This window comes from Erythrolamprus reginae, chromosome Z (genome assembly GCF_031021105.1).
Source record: "Erythrolamprus reginae isolate rEryReg1 chromosome Z, rEryReg1.hap1, whole genome shotgun sequence".
Lineage (NCBI taxonomy): Eukaryota > Metazoa > Chordata > Lepidosauria > Squamata > Dipsadidae > Erythrolamprus > Erythrolamprus reginae.
The window spans coordinates 80,234,926-80,259,192 of NC_091963.1; the positions used below are offsets into that span (position 1 = coordinate 80,234,926).

The 24,267-nt window shown below is 40.6% G+C and overlaps 1 protein-coding gene across 12 annotated transcripts in view; it reads left to right on the forward strand.

Moving 5' to 3' along the window:
• The window catches only part of CTNNB1 (catenin beta 1), a 169,956-nt gene that overhangs the window by 91,623 nt on the left and 54,066 nt on the right, over positions 1–24,267 (forward strand). For 2 of the 12 annotated variants that reach the window (XM_070727373.1, XM_070727372.1), the window contains one exon: positions 15,658–15,869. The exons of 7 other annotated variants lie outside the window; for them this stretch is intronic. The gene's annotated coding sequence lies outside the window, so the exon portion shown is untranslated. Of the gene's footprint in view, positions 1–11,699; positions 11,883–12,021; positions 12,404–15,657; positions 15,870–16,055; positions 16,217–24,267 lie in introns of those variants that run through there. 3 more of the 12 variants (XM_070727381.1, XM_070727379.1, XM_070727374.1) reach the window with 3 other exon arrangements.

A 24,267-nucleotide genomic window follows, 5' to 3' on the forward strand; every position in this document is an offset into this window, starting at 1 on the left:
ACAGGGCAGACAGTAGTTTGTTATAGCAGAAAAGCGGCCAGGCTTTACTTGGGCACAGCCAAAAGGGTTAATCCCAGCACCATTAGCCTTTCTTATCTAGCGTGCTCCTTGCACATTGCTCAGTTCCTCTCAGCATTTGGCTGTCTGACTTGCCCCGGCCTCAATTCACCTCCAGCGCTGTGGCTACAGCAGTGGCAACTTCGCACTTCCCTGGTCCAAGTCTGTCAAACAGCCTCTCAGCTGTTCAGTGGTGACTCGGGAGGCGCTTTTTAAACTGAGATCGCCCTGCGCTGCTTGGGCTGCCTTTTGAGAGCCGATTTCAGTGCTTCTGTCCCACAGGTGCTTGCTTGCTGAAGAGGGCTTTTACCCTGAGCTAGCTGGCTGGCTGTGGAACGAAGAAACCTTGGCAAGTTTCGCACCCTTTTCTTAACTGTCACCACAGCGGCCGCCATTTTGGGTGCTTAACCGGATTTCTCTCTGCTGCAATTTAAACAGCAAAAATAAAATATATTAAAATAAAATAAAGGAAAGAGAAAAAAGGACAAAATAAGACCATTATTTCTTTCCTTATGGCTTCTCTCTATCCAGTCAGGACCAGACCCTAATGGTGCCCCATCAGTCAATTGACAATGGGGAAGGGGAGCCTTCTAATAAGCCATCTTGCTCCCTGGGGTTTCCCTATGCCCATTCTCACAAAAGGGCATTTAAGACCAAGGATGTCAGGCCAAAATCCACCAAGGAGGCCAAAAGAGACGAGTCCAGGTGTCACAAAGTGCTAACTAAAATTTGTGACAAGGCTTCTAACCAAAGCATTATTGATGAAGCCTCTAATCCTGCCCTGGTACCTTATCCGGTTGATAATACCCTCCTCAGGACCTCGAATGAGCCTCTCCCCAGCTCGGATATTTGGGGACCCCTTGCTCCTCCTGTTCCCCAACCTTCAATGTTACCTCTCCCTGCTTCCTTTTCTCTCCCTTTTGTGTCCCCCCCCCCCCAGGTCACCATGACCCTGACAGGACTCTCTCAGGCCTTGCCAGCTCAAATCTATATGCATGATCCCTCTGGCATACAGCCCATGATAGCTGCTGGGATCAAACAAGGTGTGCCTGAATGTATGCAATCTATGAGGGGACAAGCTGCACTTACTCTATCTGTCCCTCAGGCACCTCCAAGCCTTGCAGCAGAGGTCTTAGGCCAGGGCATATCATGGCAGGTTGCACCTCAACCATCCTACAGTGCAGAATTTAGGGGTGCTCAACCTGAGGAGCAGGGAGTGCCAGACTTAGAATTTCTGACGATGAGGGTATCCCTCCAAAGCCACCAGTAACGGCAGGACTTTTCCACCCTTCGCTATTTCAGTCTTTACTGCACAAGGCACGTAATGTGGTCAATTTAGGGACAGCCACCCCTTCTACAGCTGCTGGGAACCCTCTTAACCCTCTCTTCTCAAAGCTTACCCCAGAAACTCAGGCAGTCACTTGCCCACCAACCAATAGCAGCGCTGCATTCCCTGAGTAGCCTTCCCGGAGATGCAGCTGAGATCTTACGCCCAGAGGACAAGAAATTGAAGTGAATGCTCCTTAAAAATCACCAAGCGGCTACCTGGGCCATAGGGGCTGCCATTTTTTATGAGAGCCAAGCTTGCCTGGCTCAAGGAACTTCAAGAACGCGCTCCACCAGCTGATGTCAGGCTTCAATAGGACATCAGCAAAATGCTGTCCGCAGCCCGTTACACGGCAGACACATCATTACAGGCAGCGCGCTTTGCTTCCTGCACCATGGGAACTTCTGTAGTGGTTCCTCGCTTTCTCTGGCTCCACTCCTGGCAAGCTGACATTCTGCTCAAGTCAAAGCTGGCATCTTTACCATTCGATGGCCGGCACCTCTTTGGTCTTCCTCTGGAACGTTTCCTTATTGAGGATAAGGACAAGCAGAAGATCCTGCCTCCTGCCAACCGCCGGGGAACCACCTGTCCTTCCTCTCAGCCCAGAAGGCCCTACCGACCTCCTGCGCAGATGCAAGGCTCCAAGGTCAGTACAGGGGGAGGCAGTGGTTTTACCAGGACCGCTATTCCAGGGACAAGCCTAACAAGCATTCCTTTTGAGGAAGAGGAGGTTGTACTGCCCGAAATCACAAAGTGAGTCCACAGTCGACGATGATTCTCCCATCGGTGGCCAACTCACCCTATTCGCTGACCGATGGGAGGAGATCACATCTGACCCATTGGTCAGAGACTGTGAAATTTGGCCTCTCCCTTGAATTTCTCTCCACTCCCCCGAACTTCTTCCTTCAATGCCCGGCGTCACAATAAGGTGTCTCATGGGAGAAGCAATTGATCACCTGCTGGAAATTCGAGCTATCCAGCAGGTACCAGATTCCCACGCCGGGCAAGGCTTCTATTCCATTCTTTTTGCCAAAGTCCTCCCAGGGGGGTGGGGGGTGGAGAGCAATTCTTGATCTCAAAAGGCTGAACTATCATATTTGATACCGATGGTTCAAGATGCACTCACTTCAGTCCATCTTGGCATGTGTTCGGAGGGGCGACCTTCTGGCTTCTATTGATTTAATGGAGGCCTACCTCCATATTCCCATCCATCCGGATTACCAGCAATACCTCAGGTTTTGCTATGGGGGCGTCCACTACCAGTATAGGGCCTTGCCCTTTGGGCTCTCCTCTGCCCCCAGAGTGTTCACCAAGGTGTTAGCAGCCTTGGTGGGTCACCTGAGACCACTCCCCGTGTGTGTCCACTGCTACCTGGATGACGTCCTCCTTCTGGCTTCCTCCGGGGCTGAAGCCATTCATGATATCCATGTAACCTTAGACACTCTCAGGCAACACGGGTTTTCCATTAACGAGGAGAAAATCATATTTCTCCTTCTACTTGTATTCCCCATCTGGGAGCCACTGTGGACTCCCTGGAGCATAGAGTGTTCCTATCGCAGGAGTAACAGGACAACATCCTTGACTTACTGTTGGTAGTCCTGCGCCATCGCTCTATCAGCCCTCCTGGGGAAACTAATTTCAACAATCAATATTGTCCCTTGGGCATGTCTAGTCTCCAGGGACCTGCAGTGGTTCCTTTTACCTTTCCAGAAATCTGGCAGAGGCTCCTCCTCAGCAAAGGTTCTGCTTCCCCAGAAGGTCCGCCAATCCCTCCTGTGGTGGACTCCCTCCTTCCTATGCCAGGGGTCCCTTTTCTCGGAGCCCACCCGTCTTATCCTAACTATGGATGCCAGCCTCTCTAGTTGGGGAGCACATATTTATTCAACGGTGGCTCAAGGACTGTGGTCGGAGCAGGAATCCCTCCTCCCCATAAACCTTCTGGAACTCTGCGCTATCCACAATGTGCTCCAGGAGTTGGCCCGGCTGATGGTGGGGAATCACATCTTGGTCCTCATCAACAACGCCGCATCCAAGGCCCATGTCAACAGGCAGGGAGGCACCAGGTCCCAGGCACTCATGGATGAAGCCAGAATGGGCAGAACACAATCTCCTCTCCCTGTTGGTGGAGTACATCATGGGGGAGTCCAATGTCCAGACAGACTGATTGAGCTGACAATCCATTGATCAGACAGAGTGGATGCTGGACCCCAAACTCTTCTTGCGGATCTGCAACAGTTTCTGCACTGACGGCCTGGCACTTGAGCGGGTCATTGTGCCCCTGGGAGCCATGGATCTCATTCTCAACAGCAGGCATAAGTCCACTCAATGCATGTATGCCTCTACCTGTAATTGTTGTAAAGGTGTCCCTTGCTCACCTACGGACCTGACAGTAGGCCAATACTGGGGTTCCTCTGGGAGGGGTTTGACAAGGGTCTGGCCCTTAACACTCTTAAAAGACAAGTAGCTGCCTTATCCTCTGTCTTAGCATGCGGAGATCATTCCCCCTTGTCTCAGCATCCCCTCATCAAACAACTTCTCCAAGGGGTGTCCCTCCGAACCCTTTTGAGTGGTGCATTGCTGTCCCACATGGGATCTGACTAAAGTCCTGGACTCCCTCATAAAAGGTCCATACAAGCCTCTACAACATTGCTCCATTCGATGTCTCACTCAGAAGGTGACATTCCTGGTCGCAATATCATCTGCCCGCAGAATTTCTGAGCTCACAGCACTTTCCGCGCACAAAGAACTATGCATCTTCTTCCCAGAGAAAGTTGTGTACCACCTGTCTGGATCCCACCTTCCGTACAAAGGTGAACTCGCGCTATCATAGGGCTCAGGAGCTAATTCTACCTTCCTTCTACTCCCGCCCTTCCCATCCCTTAGAATGTCAGTGGCACACCCTAAACGTAAGGAGAGCGCTTCATATCTACCTAAGGCGCTCAGAAGGGTGGCAAAAGTCTGAGTCCTTATTCCTTTCCTATCTTCCCTCATTCATGAGGCAGAAGGTGTCCGCAGCAATAGTGGGGAGGTGGATTAGAGCAGTGATAGCTGGGGCTTATGACATGTCCTTTTCCAGCCGACCGCTGGGCATAACAACTCACTTGACAAGGAGTGCAGCCACCTATGTGGCCTGGTCCACCCAAGCTTCCCTTGAGGACGTAGGTAAGGCATCCCCTTGGGCTTCCCCTTCTTTCATAAAACACTATAAAATTGACACCTTTGCAGCCGTGGATGCCGCATTTGGTCGCAGTGTTCTACAGTGGGTAGTGCCCTCTGCCTCCAAATACAATTAGTTCCCTCTCGCGGGACATAGGCTTTGGCAGGTCCCACAGCTGGCTGCTATCTCCTCCCCTCTATAGAATATGAACCGTTGTTCTTACCTGAACGGTCATTTTCGTAGAAGGGATGAAATAGCAGCCAACGCCCTCCTGCTAATTTGTCTAATTGATTATGGGGGGATCTTCATTTTTTTTATGTTCTCTTATACCTCACTAACTTGTATTTTCATGAGTGTTTTTCTCCTGCACATATATATCACCTTCCTGTCAAGATTCGCACGAGTTGACCACACTATGAGCCTGTATCACGGAATTCACCAAAAGCGGGAAAATGGCTACCGGACAGAAAAGATATTACAAAACAGGCTCAGTCCTCATTGGCTGATGGATGAGTCAACCCACAGCTGACTGCTATCTCTCCCCTTCTACAAAAATGACCGTTCAGATAAGGAGAACCATGGTTCATTTTCTATTTTATGTTCCATAAATAATCTCTATATTTCAGTAGCTCAGTAATTTTATAACTGTCATTCTGTAAAATAACCTCAGACAATATAAATCCTCATCTTCAAAGTCTTATAGTCTCCACATGCAAGTAATTAAAGATGTTCACAGTCACAAGAGATAAGATGTTCCAAGAGCCAATGCCAACAGTTATTTATACATTCAGCGAGATGTATAAATAATTTCTCCAACCAGCAGGCAGTGGTCTTGTTAGTTCTACAAGTATATTTTCAGTTGCTTTGTATATTAATAGTTAATTTTCTCAATTGATCCTCAGACATTAGACTTTTACTGCCCTTTCAAAAGCTTTCCACTATTGCATATGTTGCTAAATAGCCACTTCCTTTCTCTCTTTTTTTGAAGTTTTGTTCCAGCTTAAAATATATTTTTAAAAAATCAATCCAAGCTCCAGTTGGATGAATCACTCACCAGCACCACTCATACCTCTTGCTCCAGTACATTCCTTAATTCCTCTCTCCAGATGACTGCAAGCTTTCTTTTAAAACATTTTGTTGCGTTGGTGCGGTTTTGTTGGCTTAGACATGGCAGCCTAGCTGATTTTGCACCGCCGCTGGTGGAGGATAAGCCCGGTTTATCTGGGGGGTATGCTTACCCCAAACCAGACCCATGGCAGCATACTCATTTTCACCTCCCCTTCAGGGAGGATCTGGCCTGGTTCCATCGAACCATGACCCCAGGGTGGTGGGGATTTGGGGATCCCCCATGGGCGAAGGGGAACTCTGCCATCAGCACCATTGACCCCGCCCCCTCTCCCCTTTCCTTTAAACTTTGAATTTTTTCTTTCAATTTTTAAAACAGCCAAACACTCACCAGCTTCAGCACTTCTCCACCTCTCTCCAACACAAACACTTAGATCTTGTCACGCAGGCAATCCATGATCTCTCCTTTTCATCAGTCCATTCTGACCCTCCCAGCTAATGGCGACAGAATGTTCTTCCTCAGCTACTGGCAAAGAGACTGTTGCAAGTTTCCTGTGGGGGTGTTGCAAGGCCTCCCAAATCCCATATCTTTTCCACTGCCCCTCCAAGGTGGATCCGACCTGGTTCCAATTGGTTCCATGTCTCCAAGCAGCTGGGATTCAGGGTTTCCCGTGGAGCACAAAGGAAGCCTGTATTGCAGTGATATAGGTCACACCATTTTTCCCTATCTCTGTATCTTTGGTTGTCTCCTCCTCTGTCATTGTATTTCTCTCCCCCTCTTTCTCTGTATCTCCCTTCTCTCTCCCCTCTCTGTATCTTTCTCCCTCTATCTCCCCACTCTCCACCTGTGTCTTCCCCATCTCTTCCCTCCCTCTTTCTGTATCTCTTTGTGTGTGTGTGTGTGTGTGTGTGCCTCTTACTCTTTCGGAAAGCCAAGTGAGCTCTCCTTGGGCTTGTTTGCTACTCCTTTCTTCCTTTTGAAAATCCGAGCTGACTGAGAAATTAGTGCAAATCACATTGGAGGCTTCCCTTTGGGTGGCCCTTCTCTTGCGACCCCCTGGCTGATTGAGGCAGGGTTGGGACAGGCACACGAGAAGGAAAGTCATCAAGTTACCGGGTGCCTGCTCTGTGCGCTCCTTTGCTGAACTTTGACAAAACTCTCTTGATGAGGGTCTCCCTGCTTGTGCGCATCCTCCTGGCCCCATCACAGCTTGCCAAAGGATCACAAGAGGAGAGGGGGAGGGGGGAGGAAGCCTCCTTGTTCTTGTTCTTCAGCTAGTCTGGATTCCCTCTCCCCCAAAAAAGGAGTAGCAAAGAGCCACCCGGGGTGGGCGTGAGCGGTTTGACAGGGCCAGATCCCTTTTCCTGCTGCCCTAAAGTTAAAGCTGCAGCTAAGCACTGTGGGCCTATCCCCCTTTCTGTCATTTCTTTCTCTCAGATCCCATTCCCACCCAACCAGCCTTCAGGTTAACAAGTCTGGAGTATGCTGCAGCTGGGTCGGGTCAGTGTCCCAGGGTGGAGAGCAGGTTGTATGTCTCCCAAAACTACCGAGGCATGCCCAATACCAACAAGGGCCAGGAGAAGCTCCAGCAAGAGTGAGGCACCAAAGAATAAGCCCTGGCTGATTCTTCATCCTCCACCCTCAACCTTGTCTTAGGACAGGTGAGGAGTGATGGGGGAGGGGAGAGGCAAGCCAAGGATAGGACAGGGAGGTGCAGCAAAGGGCCCAGAGAGCTGTGGTTGCCAACACTGGTGTTAATCTTGATATAAATAGATGTTACGTTTTATGATAACAATGGTTAACACAAAAAAATCATCAGCAAAGGTAATATGTCTGTTTTATGGAGTTTGATGTGCTGATTCCAAAAATATGCTTCATTTTGCTCTATCACTTAAATTTTCTGATATAGAAGCATTTTTATTATTATGTTATTGTATTAATGTTACTGTTTTCTTCACGTTTCCAGTATATTTCCTATACCTTATAGTAATGATGCTGCTCCATGGAAACTATATTTGCTACAGAAAAACTGTATACATTTTTTAAAACAGAACAAAAAAAAAGATTCATAAAATTACAAGGTCAACTGCAATGATTACAATTTTTTTTCATAGGCCTGTGTAATTAGAACCTGTCTTAGTTGGAAATACAAGCTGTGCTTGTATTAGTTTATTCTTTTTAATGCACTTTTAAAGATAAAGGCTACAATTAGGTAATGTCTGATCAATATTAATCAGACATTGTGTTCTGCTGTCAAATTTATGAACACAGAAAGATGGAGTGGTTTAAAAAGCAAATTAAAAGTGTTAATTCTGTCACATATTTGAGCTTTTTTATTTTCAAAATTTGATGTTTCCCATTGGTTTTACATGTAAAATAAAGTCAAAATGTCATATCTCAAACATGTGTCATGATATGGGTGTTGGTGATTTTTTTCTGTTGCCATTTTTACCATACATCATGGGGAATATTAATATTTTTCTGAAAAATTTTCTGGTATATATACATAAATTTTATATTGCCTGACTTTTCCAGATTTAACACAACTGCAAAACAAATTGTAAAAAATCAATGCTTAGCTTACGCAAGCCCTTTACAGTGATCCCCCGATTTTCGTGATCTCGATCTTCGAGAAACGCTACACCACGGTTTTTCAAAAAATAATAAATTAAAAATATGTCCGCGTTTTTTTGCTATACCACGGTTTTTCCCACCCGAGGACGTCATACGTCATCACCAAGAGTCACTTTAGTAATTTAAAAATTACAACGCCATCCATTTCCAAAGGGGAGAAAGATTGATTTCGCCTGAGAGAAACTGCTCCCCCCCCACACACAAGCCCTCCCCGGGACCCGCACACGAAATTCGCGGCGCCCCCCATTCATTTGAACCCCCAGTTCCCCCTCTTTTTTTGCCCCCCTCCCGCCCCATTGCTTGGCCGCGGGGTCCGCCAGGTTTGCATTTCTCACATAAATTTCACCAAGAATGGGAAAACACGCGTTGGATGGTCAAAAAAACAAACCCCGGAACGAGCTATTATTGGGCGACGAGGGAGATGCATTTAAAAGGCTAAAAAGGAAGGGATGGAAATTACATTATTTAGCCAGTGAGAGGGGTGGATCGAGCGGCGAGCGGACGGTAGCGGCGAGGGCGCCGGAGGCGCTGGGGGGGCGGGGGCAGCCGGCATTCAAAGCAATCTGTCGGCTTCCGCACTTTCGTCGCTCCCCGCCTCCACCATCTGTGCATGCGCGGCCATGAAAAAAAAGGTGCGCATGCGCAGATGGTGCTTTTACTTCCGCACCACTATACTGCAGAAAATCGATTATCGCGAGAGGTCTTGGAACGTAACCCTCGCGATAATCGAGGGATCACTGTATATACAATATCTATTTTTAAAGACCAAATTAAAACGTTTTATTAGCTTATTATATTATAACCATATTATTTATATAATTGAAATACTGATTCTTTACTTTAAATACTCCATTGTATCTGATAGAAAACATAGATTAAAGTAACCTAGAATTTTTTAAATTAGAGGTCACATATACCGCACACTGCAATAACCCAGGCATGTTTGTTACCGGTACTTTGAAATTTAAATTATTTTCATTTAAAACTGATTTAAGATCTGAAACTGAAATCTGAATTCACCAAGACTATCTCCTCAGCATCAATGTGTCCACTTTCCTAAATTGAAGATCCTTATTCAGTTGAGAAAATGGTTTGTTATGCCAGTATCTAGTCTGGGACTGGGCCAATCATTTTTTTAGTCTAACTATCTCAAGACATATGTTCAGGAACTCCTGTATAAATTAAAAATACATTTATGGCTAAAATAGTAGATTTGTTTATATCTTTTGAATAATGTGCTTGTAACTGATGAGCAATTTTTTCCTCCCAATGAAATGTTTTTGTTATGTTAGCCTTCAGTGCTAGTAAATATCCATTTGAACTAAATTAAAATATAAAAACTACAATATTTTTTCTTAAAATGAAAATGGCTTGTGGAGAACGAGTTAAAAAAGGCATAGTTACTAATGATTACATGGGTGAAAAATTAAACAGAGTAGAGTGATGATGTAATTCATTAGTTGCTTCTGGCACTTGCTCAACCTGTTTGCATGGTGCTTAGACTGCCACAGAAGCCCTATATGTGATGAATGCTTTTTATAATTATGTCTACAATTAGAAAAAAAAAGTGTTATTGCAATGTCTGCTTTGGCCAGAGGAGAAAATTATGATTTATGTGGAGAGTACATGTTTACTCTGAGAAAATTAAGTTTATTGAATAAAAATTCCAAATGACATTTAACAATTTGCAAGATTTTAGCTTACATATCTCACAAAGCCATGTATCATGATTTACAAACCTCCAGGTTCAGCTAAGAAACTAAAGTAAAAAATACTATGGCGCAGTATGATTGAAGAACTTAAGCAGTGCATTGTAAATAGTGATAATTTAATGTTAACATTTTTGAAATTTAATGTGAAATTATATGATTATGATGATTGCATTTATATAGCTGCCATCTATATAAATGCAATCATGCTATATGGAAAAGTGAACATAAGAACAAGGGGACACAATCTGAAGTTAGTTGAGGGATAGATCAAAAGCAACATGAGAAAATATTATTTTACTGAAAGAGTAGTAGATCCTTGGAACAAACTTCTAGCAGACCTGGTGGGTAAATCCACAGTAACTGAATTTAAACATGCCTGGGATAAACATAGATCCATCCTAAGATAAAAGATAAAAATCTTAAATTGGGCAGTTTACAATCAAAAATTAAAATGATACACAAATCAGTAAAAGCAAAAATACACAAGATAGAAGGTATAAGCATTTTAGTAAGAACGTTGTATATAATAAAAACGTATAAATTGCATATGATATCATCAATATATTATGAAAAGTTACCCGATTATAGTTTATTTAGCTTTAAAAACGTTTTCTTACTGAACAGTTTTTTTTCTAAAAATGTGACAAATGGTGATTTTGCCTAACTGGTTAAATTAAACAACACCATTTAACACTCTGTGCCGTGAGAGATGGTCAGGTGTGTCGCGAAGCTCAGCTTCCGAGACCGGAAGTTGAGCTTTATTCTTTGCGCCCAGCTCGAGCTTCCCTTTTGGGGGCGGCAACAAATGTGCTTTGGGGCCCGGCGGGAGGGCACTGGCAGCGGGAACAGGAGGCTGCCAGCTGCAGCGGGCCTGGGCAGTCGCCGGGGGATGGCAGCCGCAAGCAAGAGCTCTAGGGCGGAGGCACTGGCAGTGCCCTGCCGAGCTGGAGCTTCCCAGCGGAGGCAGCAACAAGTGTCCTTTGGGGCCCGGCGGGAGGGCAATGGCAGCAGGAACGGGAGGCTGCCAGCTGCAGCAGCCCCGGGCAGTCGCCGGGGGATGGCGGCAGCGAGAGGGAGCTCCAAGGTGGAAGCACCGACAGTGGTGGACGTGCTGCTGGATGCCATACATGCTGGCGCTGCAGGGCTGTCACTGGTTTATTTGCATGCTCAAAATATTCCTGTTTTGCTCTCTTTATTTTTTCTGCTATCCTTGTTCTATCAATCTTAATTTATTTTTTATTACTTCTCTCTGATTTTTAACTTTATCATCACACTCATCTTTTTGCATTTGCAATTCTAATTTTTTCAATCCTTCCTCTAATTCTTGATAGTATATATTCTTCTCTTTGCTTTTATTTTTGCCATAAAGGAAATGCCTTCGTTGTGTCCCCAACATTTTGTGGGGTAGTATCGTTATTTTTGTTTATTTTTTTTAAAACCTCTAATTCTTTCTCTATCCATTTTTTGTACTCGGATCCTTTACTATATTTCTATTCATCGACCAATTATTTGTTTTTCTTTTACTTTTTCAATATATAACTAAGGGATTATGGTCGGCCCAGGTATTAGTCTCAATCTCAATATCTCTAATTTTTCCCATTATATGTGCTGGGGCCCAGGCCATATCAATCCTGGACCAAGTTTAATGCGGGTTAGAGTAAAAAGTATATTGTTTGTTTTTTAAGTGGTACTCTCGCCATATATCTTTTAATAACAGTTCTGTACCCATTTTCCAAAATGTCGCAGGTAAAATTCTCAATAGATTTCTTCCTCAAGAGACTATCTGCTAAGAATTAAGGAACATTTCTTTAAGGAGCAGCTATCTGCAACTTGTCTTTACAAACACGGAGGAGATTTTAGCACAGGACGAAGCCATTTCCCAGCAATCATGGATCACCCAAAACAAACGCAGATGGCAGAGACGAAGAGGTAAAAGGGCGGAAATTTTAAATAGACTAAAGAACAAGGAATTTAAAAAACCCGCTCCCTTCTGTTGTGGTCCAGCTCCTGCCCCAAGGAATGTGGAGGTGGATGTGTGTTTGCTACAGGCCTGGTTTGTTCCCTATAGAATCTCCCGATGAAGGCTCCTCTGACGAAGGAAGCGTGAGTAGCAGGGAAAAAGGGAGTTTGGCAGACAGCCCAGGAGGAGATCAATCATCCTTATCATCCCTGGATTCTGAACAAGAACTTATGACGGACCCATGCATGCGTAGAGTGATGCATAGGAGAGAACAACTGAAAGATTATTACAGGAGATAAGTGACGTCACCTGTGGTTATGGGGCTGATGTAATTAGTGCTACAGATAAAAAGAGCAGCGTGCTAGTTTAGCCTTGTGGAAGTTTATCTGATTCATAGTTTCGTCAAGATCGTGGTTTTGCTGTTTCCCTGTTCAAGACTGTGTGTGGACTTTCTGGATTTTGGAATTGGACTCAATTTCCCAGTTACTGGGTGAGAAATTGGATTGCCTTTAACCTGTGCCTTGTGTGTACCAGAAAATCCCTTAGACATTTAAAAAGGGAGTTTTTTGTGCTTTTCTGTTGATAAAGACTATTGGTTTTCTTTCTATTGTGTGGTGTGTGTCTGTTTGGACTAATTACCCTGTAATTACAGGCGGTTGGGACACCCCAGCAGAACACCTTCCATCTTTCTTACCAATTTACGTTCACTTGCCAACAAGATGGACAAAATACTGCTTTTAAATAGATGCAATTCTGATTTTCACTACGCACCTGCCCTATGCTTTACTGAAACCTAGCTAAACGAGGAAATTGATGATAATAGTATGCACATATCCGGCTTCCAGATTTTTCGCACAGATCGGAATGCAGAATTATCAGAAAAAAGGGGAGGAGGCTTATGTATATATATCAACAACAGCTGGTCTCAAGACATCATTATACAAAAAATCTGTGGTGAAAACTTGGAGTCTTTAATTATTAATTGCAAATCCTTTTATTCTCCACGTGAGATTCATTCTTTCTTAATATCTGCGATTTACATCCCTCCGCAAGCATGTGTAAAAAAAGCACTAAAAACCCTAGCTGATCAGATTACGGAGACTGAAGCCAAATACCCTGATTCACTGGCCATTATTTTGGGAGATTTAAATAAGGTAAACTTAAAAGATGAGCTACCAAAAATACTTTTAACATGTAAATTGTCCCACCAGAGGCAATAATATCTTAGACTATTGCTACACAACAGTAAAAAATGCTTACGGGCCTTGCCAAGAGCAGCTGTGGGCCATTGTGATCATTGCATGATTCACCTTGTACCTGCTTACAAACAAAGATTTAAAGCCACAAAACCAACAATTAAATCAGTGAGGACTTGGACTGAAGTAGCAAAGTTAAAGCTGGCACTTGCTTTGACTGCACAGACTGGAATATTTTTAAAGACACCTCTGCAGACCTAGATGAACTCACAGATACTGTAACATCATATGTCAGCTTCTGTGAAGACCTATGTGTACCAACCAGGAACTTGCAAATATACAGTAATAATAAACCTTGGTTCACAGCCAAACTCAAGCAATTACGTCATTCCAAAGAGGAAGCCTGCAGAAAAAGTGATAGAATGCTGTACAATCAGGCCAGAAATATATTAACAAGGGAGATCAGAGCAGCAAAAAGGAACTACTCTGAAAAGCTAAAGAATCAATTCTCGAAAAATGAACCAGCAAACATGTGGAAGACTCTCAAAAACATCACTGGCTACAGCAAACCACCTTCCCAAGCTGAAGAAGATCAGCAATTAGCAGATGACTTGAATGTGTTCTACTGCAGGTTTGAAAAGAAACCACAACCACTTATCTGCACAATCTCCATCCCAGACACACCAACAACAGCCAAATCTTCTACCACTGAACCCATCCTGTTGGGTTTACAACCCCTAGTGATCACAGAAAAGGAAGTGAAAGATCTATTTCACAGTCAGAAGCCTGGAAAAGCACCAGGCTCAGACAAGATAATTCCTGCTTGCTTAAAAGTCTGTGCTGACCAATTGGCTCCCATCTTCACCCAAATCTTCAACAAATCACTAGAGTTGTGCTGTGTTCCTTCCTGCTTCAAACGCTCTACTATCATCCCAGTGCCGAAGAAGCCTTCCATCAAGGAACTGAATGACTACAGACCAGTTGCTCTTACATCTGTAGTTATGAAAACCTTTGAAAGGCTAGTGATGTTCCACTTGAAAACCATCACGGATCCACTGTTAGAGCCCCTGCAATTTGCATACCGAGCAAATAGATTGGCAGATGATGATGTTAATATGGCTCTACACTACATCCTTCAACATCTTGAATCTCCAATGACCAACACTAGGGTCCTCTTTGTAGACTTCAGTTCAGCATTCAATACCATCATACCAGGCATTCTCTTAACCAAACTAAATCAGCTAGTGGTACCTGAACACACTTGTAAGTGGATCACAAGCTTCCTGACAGACAGGAAGCATCAGGTGAAGCTAAGGAAAATCACATCAGACTGATCTGCTCGGCAGCGCAGCAGCAGCGAACAGACGAAGATCGGGGTTTCCCCGCCGCCCACGCAAAGGGGAAACCCCGATTCGGCTCCTCGCTGCGCTACCGAGCAGATCAGCTGCTGGGCGGCCGAAGGAACCTTCCCTGGGTCTTCCCCGCCGCCCACGCAAACTCCACCATCTGCGCATGCGCGGCCATGAAAAAAAGGGCACGCATGCGCAGATGGTGTTTTTACTTCCGCAACCCTACATCGCGAAAAATCGATTATCGCGAGGAGTCTTGGAACGGAACCCTCGCGATAATCGAGGGATCACTGTATATGCTTTTTGGGCAGTAGAATGTGAATATAATGTGAGTTTCCGATACCAAGCTTTTGTCCTTATCCTGTTTTTTTTTTAGCAGTAAGCTGTTCCATGATGCACTATATTTGGGAGGAAGCAAAATAAACTAACAGTTTAAATGTACAGAGTGTCCAGAAAACTTGAAAAATAGGGAAATCAGGGAATTATCAGGAAAATCGTGAAAAAAACAGAATAAATCGGGGGAAACCCAAGCTGTATTAAAATGTTTAAAAGTCAGGGAAAAATCATGGAAAAAAATGGATCGCACTGCCTGGCAGAGTCATCATCAAAAACCGTGCCTTAACTTGATCGCAAGTTACAGGGAAATGTCAGGGAAATATTAGGGAATTTCAAATGCTTTCCCCCTGGACACCTTGAATATACAGGGTGTACAGCAAACCTAGAAAACGGAAATAAGAGAATTATCAGGGAACTTGGCGGTTCGGGAAATATCATGTAATTTAAAAAAGCTAGCAATATTTCTCCACAGCTTAGCCATTTGATATGATGTCATCTACAACCGCGCCTTAACTAGATCGCAAGTTACAGGGAAATGTCAGGGAAATATCGGAATTTCAAAATGCTTTCCTCCTGGACATCCTGTGGTTGGCAACTTTGATAGGAAATGAAATTACTTTTTTTTTTTTTTACTAAACTTCCATCTTGTTTTGATATTACCTCTCTCATCTAATATATGATTATAATTCACTATTTTTTTTAACTGAAGGATGTTTGGAGGTGTAAGTTCCTTTATATTGGAGTACCATCTTGGTATTTTAATATAGTGTTCCCTCATAATTTTTATCCATAGCGTCAATAATGAATCTCTAATTATATGATTTTTGAAATATGTTGGAATTTTATTTTTCTCATTCCATAAGAATCCGTGCCAAGCTCTCAGGGCAATTTGTCACTGCCCGGGGGGGCGAGGAATATACCCCATAAACTTCACTTGAAAAGAACCGGCGTTTCGGCAGCCGGCCGAAGCAGCAGTGTCCACACAGCAGGAAGAGGAAGAGTGATTGGAATCAGACCAGAGAAAACAAGATACATCGAAAATAACTAAGAACTCATAAAGATCAAACAACCCCAGGTACTGTTTAAATATTTAACATAAAAGGCGAAAAAGAATAGTGTAATTGAAAGGACCGCAAGTTTGGTTTTTTTACCTTGAAAGACCAAGGAATTTAAAACCACACGCTGCGAAACTGACAGTTAATTGAAATTAAATTTTTCACTACATTTTTCTTTTTCTTTTTTGATGGAACTATAAGTTAAAAATAATTAGTAGCTTTATTTGGAAGAAGACTGAATATCTATAGTGCGAAGAGGAGGCTGAAAAGAAGAACGGGAAAGTGTTAAGGAAGTTGCTGATTACGGACGCCATTGCAACATAATAACAGCAAGAGAGTGACTGAACAGAAAACGAAAGTTGTCAGTGTAAGCAGAAGAAAGTGAGACTGGGTTTTGGAAAAGAGACAGAAATATAGAAACCCCTTCTCTTTGTTTTTCTTTTGACAGAAGATACTACAAATTCAATTTTTCCTTTCCTTTTTACTTTTTTACCTCCTGATCTACTGATAGTAAAATTAATTTTTGTTCTTCCTATATTTTATTATTTGGTATTTTTCTATTTTTTAAAAAATTATTATTATTATTATTTTTATTTATTTTTTCCTAGTGGAAACTTTTTTTCGAAATTTTACTGGACTAATCTAACAAAGAAAAAGTTTTTCTCCTTACTGTTTTTTCTTAATCTTTTTCACTTTCTGCATTTTTTTCTCTTATTATTATTAATAAATACTTTTTCTTTCTCTTTAGCTCGCTACATTTTTTTTAAAAAAATGATTTTTACAGATACAAAAATATTTTTACTTTAACCCTGCTGTTCTGTTCTGTATGTGACCCGAAAGCCATGTTTGAGTCCCTGTAAAAAATTTTCCCTGCATATCTGAAACTTGAAATTTCATGACTTTTCATCATTTCAGGGGTTTTCTCTATGAGAATTTTTTTTGGGGGGTGGGGGGCTTAGTTTTTGCTGGGCAAAAAAAGTCACACTTCTTCCCCCCCCCCCCCTCGGCTGCTTGCAACCATTTTCACTTTATATTTACGCAGGCTTCAAATCCAAAATATTTTAAATATCTTATGCATTCATTTACTCATTTTAACATGGCTGATCATCATAACAATATTTGTGGGGGTGGGGGAAAAAATTTTTTCTGGGCAAAAAAAAATATCACGTTGACTGTTTCGGGTCATATAGACCCGGACCAAAATGATTTTTTTTAGGTACTTGAATTTGGTCTTTTTGAAAACATTTTCCACTGGAAAACTAGTTTGAACATTTATGAACATAATGATATGAAAATTGAACTGAAAAAATTGAGGCTTATATTTTTATTTTGATCAAGAAGCCCCTCCCCCCATGCTTTCTGAATTTTTTGTCAATTTATATTTTTTTAGGCTACAAATCTAAGGAATATTCCCCCAAAAGTTTTGATATACTAAATTGAACAATCCTAAATATAAGAAAAATAGAAATGAACTGAAAAAATGATTCTTATTGGTTTATTTTTGAATATAAGACCATATTGTTTTATATTTACATTTTTCTCTTCTTTTCTCTCTCTTTCAAATCTTTTACTGTTCTAGACTCTTTACTTCTATTAACTATTATTGTCACTTCTCACTCCTATCCCCTTTTTCCTACTTTTTGTAGTTTTGATATGAATAGTAATTAAATGACCTCTTTTTCTTCCCGGCTTGTATTAAAATTTATTAGAGTACCTTATCTAGATTAATTTAGTTTTGAAGTTGATTGTGATTTGTCTCTATTTCTGATAAGTATATTCATTACATTAAGTAAAAATTTATTACTTTATAATAGTTGAAAGGAATTAATAGTTTAAATAAGTAAGCAAGTAAATAGTGAAATAAGTTAAGATTGATTACTGTATAAGAGTGTCTATAGTACCTAGTAGATATTAATTAATTACAGATTAAGTATAGGGAATGTATTAAATGTATTAAATATCCTCTTATCTACTGAAATTGATAAATTTAATATTGTATTATTGTAGTCGTTACCCTTCTTATTATCTTTTCGCATCTGTTCTCCTATCTTACTTACTTCTATAGTTTGCAAATATCTTAGAAGCTGTATAAAATTATTATAAGTAAGAAATTTTTTTTCCTTGATTACAAGTGTAGGTTATTGTGCAAAAATTTAAGAACTTTGTTAAACATGACTAGTATAACTACAACAATGAAGACCACCAAAAAGCAAAATGTAGATTCACCAATACACCAAAAGACATTAGATACAATGTTAACAAAAGACAAGTCCTGCTCGACAACTAGTCTATAATCAATACAAGATATGATAGTACAATTACAAGATACAATGACAAAAGCTTTAGAAAGCAACAGAGAAGAAGCTAAAAAACAACACGAAGAATTAAAGACAGAGATGGGAGAAGTAAAAGACAAGATCAAGGGGATGGATGAAAGGATTGTAGATATGCAACAAACATTAAAAGAAAAGATACAAAAAATAAAGATAATAGAAGAGAAGGTAGAGAAGGTAGAAAAGAAGGTAGAGAGGATAGAAGAGAAAAATGAGTTGACAGTCAAGAATATGGACCAATCTATTTCACAATTGGAATTAGATCTTTCCTCATATAGTTTAAGATTTCAAAATATAATTGAAGAACGAGATGAGAATTTGGGTGAGAAAATGATAGAAATTTTATCAAAAATTTTACATAAAGACGAACAAGAGACGGCGCGGGATATAGATGAACTTTACCGGGTACATACCAATTTTGCAAGGAGGCATCATCTGCCGTGCGAAGTACATATTAAATTCACTAGACGGATGGTGAGAGATGAAATATATAAATGGTCACGCAGCCAATCAATATCATACAGAGGTAAAGAAATAATAACTCTTAAACAAGTGCCACATAAGATTCGTGAAATTAGAAAACAATATCAATTCTTGGCAAGAAAATTGATCCAAAGGAATGTAATGTTTAGATGGCTGCTACCAGAAGGGATGATGATAACTTGGAAAGAAAGGAGAGTTAGAATAAATACAGTGGAGGAAGCAAGACAATTCTGTGAAGAAAACGATTTACTATATGAGAAACAAGTTAGCAAGGAAAGTAGGGGAAGTAGAGAGGAATTAGAGACAGCAAGTCGGGAGGAAGAGGAACCGAGGGAAGAAAGAGAGAAACCAAGGTTGGAAGAAGGAAAACAGGAACAAAAGGAAGTACAACAGGAGAGAAACTTAAAAGAAACAAGGAATCGGAAATATTACGCACAGTTAATGTCAGAAGACACAAGAATAACTTCTATTAATGTAAATGGACTTAATAATCCTAATAAAAGAAGATTGATATTCACAAAATTAAAAAAATTAAAAATGGATGTGATTGCTTTGCAAGAATTACATATACGCAAACGAAATGTAGACCTATTAGAAACTAGGAATTCTTTATACATCTTTAGGAGGGAAAAAAAGGGGGGGCGGCAATATATGTGAAAGAAACGATTAATGCCAAAGAAATATACAAGGATAAGGATGGCAGAATTTTAATAATAGAATTAGAAAAGAATCAGAAATTGCTAACATTAATAGTAATATATGCACCGAATGAAAATCAATTAGAGTTTTATAAAAAACTACATGAAAAAATCATTGAATTAGATTTAGAAAACATAATTCTACTAGGAGATTTCAATGCGGTAGCAGATAAGAAATTAGACTATAAAGGAAACAGAAATATAAAAAAAAAGAAAAACCTCCCTAAAACCTTTTGGGATATAGTTAAGGAGCTAAACTTGAAAGACTCTTGGAGAGAAAAATATGAAAAATACAAACAATATATATATTATTCAAATCCACACCAGAGTTGGTCGCGGATAGACATGGCTTGGGCAACACCGCAAATAAATAATGAAATTGTAAAAATTGAAATAGTAGCAAACACTTGGGCAGACCACAACCCAATATCATTAATTTGGAGAAAGGGAAATAATAAAAAACAAATAAAATAGATTATGGACAGAAAAATAATAAAGGAAAAGCAGTACACTGAAATGTTAGAGAAAGAATTACAGATATTTTTTGAAATAAATAAAACAGACGAAATTTCACCACAAACACTTTGGGATACGACAAAAGCTTATATCAGAGGTTTAACAACATCATATATGGCAATGAAACATAAACAAAAAAAGATTAAACAGGAAAAATTAGAACAAGAATTAAAACAAATAGAAACAGAGCTACAATTAAATCCAAAAAGTAAAAAAATTAAGGAGAAAAAAGATCAAATTAGACATGCAATTAATTTGATACATCAGGAAGAAGTAGAAGAAAATATTAGAACAGCCAAACAGGTATATTTCGACCAAGCAAATAAAACACGAAGGTGGCTAGCACATAAACTCAGAAAAAAAAAAGAAAAAAAAATCATAGACAGATTAGAAGATGAACAAGGTAACATAAAATATGAGAAGGAAGAAAAGAAAAGAATAGCAGTTCAATATTATAAGAAATTATATACACAGGAAGAAGTAAAAAAAGAAGAAATAGAAAAGTATATTGAACTAACAAATATGGAAGCATTAACAGAAGAGCAACAACAAGAATTAAATAGACCAATTACCTTAGTTGAACTTCAGGCAGCGATAAAACAACAAAGAAACAACAAAGCAACAGGTACAGACGGCATACCAGTAGAACTATACAAACAAGAAATAAAAATATTAGAAAATAATATATTGGATATTTATAATCAAATAGCCCGAGATGCAAAGATACCCCAAACATGGACAGAAGCATTAATATCACTTATACCCAAAACAGAAACAGAAAAAGAAAAAATTGAAAATTACAGACCCATATCGTTATTAAATACAGATATTTATCACAATCTACGCAGCAAGGTTAAAAAACATTCTGAATCAATTAATACACACTGATCAAAATGGCTTTCTCCCCAAGAGGCAAATTAAAGATAATTTGAGGATAATAACAAATGTACTAGAATACTATGAGGAACATCCTGGAAAACAGATGGCATTGGTTTTTCTTGACGCACAAAAGGCTTTCGACAATGTAAATTGGAAATTTATGATAACACAATTACAAATGTTGAATTTTGGACAACACTTTACAAATTTAATAAAAACAATATATCTGGAACAAAATGCCAAAATTATAATTAATGGAGAGCAAATGGAAAAATTTAAAATTGAGAAAGGAGTGAGACAGGGATGCCCTATCTCTCCACTTCTGTTTATATTAACGATGGAAACACTACTAATTAAAAAAAGAAAAAATGAAGACATAAAAGGCCTAAAAATAAAAGAAATTTATAAAGTCCAGGCCTTTGCAGATGATTTGGTATTTATAATTGAGGAACCATTGCAACCGCACCAAAATTAATTAAACAAATCGAAGATTTTGGTGAAGTAGCAGGACTCAAAATAAACAAACAAAAAATGAAAATAATCACCAAAAATTGCACAAAAACCCAAATAAAACATCTAGAACAAATTACCAATATGCAAATAGTCAAAAAAGTGAAATATTCAGGAATATGGCTTATAGCCAAAATGTCGACATTAAAAGAAGATAATTATACAAGTTTACTAAATCAAATCAAAGTAGATTTTAAAAATTGGCAAAATTTACAACTCTCATTAATAGATAGAATTAATTCGATTAAAATGAATGTCCTTCCCAAGCTCCTCTTCCTTTTCCAGACAATTCCAATAAACCCAGGTAAAAATTTATTTAAAGAATTAGACAAGGTAATATTAAAATATACAGTCATACCTCGTCTTATGAACCTAATTAGTTCCAAGGGGAGGTTCGTAAGACGAAAGGTTCGTAAGACAAAACATTGTTTCCCACAGGAAACAATGTAAAGTCAATTAATCCGTGCAACCAAAAAAACCCCCCGCAAAAAAACGGCGTTCGGCGACTGCTGGGAAGCCGTGCAGCTATTTTAAAAGGTGACAGCCGGGCTGGGGGGCTTCCCAGCAACCTCCCGAACCCGGAAGTTCGGCAAAAGTTCAGGGATCGGGAGGTTGCTCGGAAGCCCCCCAGGCCGGCTGTCACCTTTTAAAAAAGCCGCACGGCTTCCCAGCAGCTTCCCGAAGCCGAACACCAAACCTGAACTTCCGCGTTCAGTGTTCTGCGACTGCTGGGAAGCCGCGTGGCTGTTTTAAAAGGTGACAGCCAGCCTGGGGGGCTTCCCAGCAACCTCCCGAACCCGGAAGTTCGGCAAAAGTTCGGGGTTCGGGAGGTTGCTGGGAAGCCCCCCAGGCCGGTTGTCACCTTTTAAAACAGCCGTGCGGCTTCCCAGCTGTCTCCCGAAGCCGAACGCCAAACCCGAACCTCCACGGGAAGCCACGCGGCTGTTTTAAAAGGTCACAGCCGGGCTGGGGGGCTTCCCAGCACAACCCCGAACCCCGAACCCGGAAGTTCGGCAAAAGTTCAGGGTTCGGGGGGGTGCTGGGAAGCCCCCCAGCCCGGCTGTCACCTTTTAAAACAGCCGCACGGCTTCCCAACTGTCTCCCGAAGCCAAACGCCAAACCTGATCTTCTGCGTTCGGCGTTCGGAGACAGCTGGGAAGCCGCGCAGCTGTTTTAAAAGGTGACAGACGGGCTGGGGGGCTTCCCAGCAACCTCCCGATCCGAACCCGGGGTTCAGAAAAATTTTGCCTCTTCTTACGAACTTTTTTCGAGTTACGAACCGGCGTTCGGAGACTGCTGGGAAGCCGCGCGGCTGTTTTAAAAGGTGACAGACGGGCTGGGGGGCTTCCCAGCAACCTCCCCAACCGAACCCGGGGTTCAGAAAAATTTTGCCTCTTCTTACAAACTTTTTTCGAGTTACGAACCGACGTTCGGGAGGCTGCTGGGAAGCCCCGCCGCCTGGCTGTCACCTTTTAAAACAGCCGCGCGGCTTCCCAGCAGTCTCCGAACGCCGGTTCGTAACTCGAAAAAAGTTCGTAAGAAGAGGCAAAATTTTTCTGAACCCCGGGTTCGTATCACGAGTTGTTCGTAAGATGAGGGGTTCGTATCTTGAGGTACCACTGTATATGGTTAGGTAAAAAAGAAGAATCAAATTAAAGGCATTACAAGATGTGAAGGAAAGAGGAGGTCTGGGTCTACCAAATTTTAAACTATATTATTACGCAACATCATTGGTATGGATCAAAGAGTGGATCACATTAGAAAATAAACATATTGACAATAGAAGGGCCCGATTTATTATTAGGCTGGCATGCCTATCTCTGGTACGGAAGAGACAAAACTCATAGATATTTCAAAAAACATATATTACGAAATTCTCTTATCCAAATATGGAAAATAATAAAAAAACAACAATATACTAAGGTACCAGAATGGGTGTCACCAATAGAACTAACATACCATCCAAATTTAATCGGGCCTCACAATATAATTAGATATAAAGAATTATTAGATCAACAAATGAACATGAAAACAAAGGAAGAATTGGAATATAACGGTAAGAAATTAGATTGGTGGACATATCTACAATTAAAAGACGCATACCAAAAAGACAAAAAGGAATATGGTTTACTGGTGGGGAGGGGTGAATTGGACAGGACACTATTAAAAAATGATGAAAAATTAACCAGTAAAATATATAAATTTTTGATCCGTTATGAGACAGAAGTGGAAATTGTAAAAGAGAATATGATAAGCTGGGGAATGAATTTTGGCTACACAATTGAACTAGAAAAATGGGAAAATTATGGATTAACAATTGGTAGATGACAAGATCGACCGCATTCAAGGAAAACCAATTAAAAATGTTCTACAGGTGGCACCTATCGCCAGAAAGACTTGCAAAAATGTTCCCAAAAACCTCTCCAATATGTTGGAAGTGTAAAAAAGAAAGAGGCACGTTCTACCACCAATGGTGGACATGCACACAGGCAAAAAAGTTTTGGAATAACATAACAAATTGGTTAAAAGAAATAGCAAATGAAGAAATTGGAAAAAAACCAAAATTATATTTATTGGGTATTTTTAATTAAAAAATAGAAAAAGAAGTAAGATACCTACTTATACATATACTAACAGCTGCCAGAATAGTATATGCCCAACAGTGGAAAACAGATAAAATACTGGAAGAAAACATAATAATTAAAAAATACTAGACTGTGCGGAGATGGACAGGTTATCCAAAAGATTAGAGGGAAAAGAAGAATCAGATTACTATAAAACATGGGCAAAATTTTATGATTGGCTAAAATAAATAAATAAATAAAAATTTATGCAAAGCAACATGTCAAATAAAAGAATTCAAAAATTAATATTATGCAAAAGAAGTGTAATTCTCTGATCAAATATCCAAAAAAAATAGTGGGGAAATTTTCATTTCCCAAATGTATATATGTATGTTTTTTTCCTTTGTCTTGTATGTCACATTTGTAAAAAAAAAA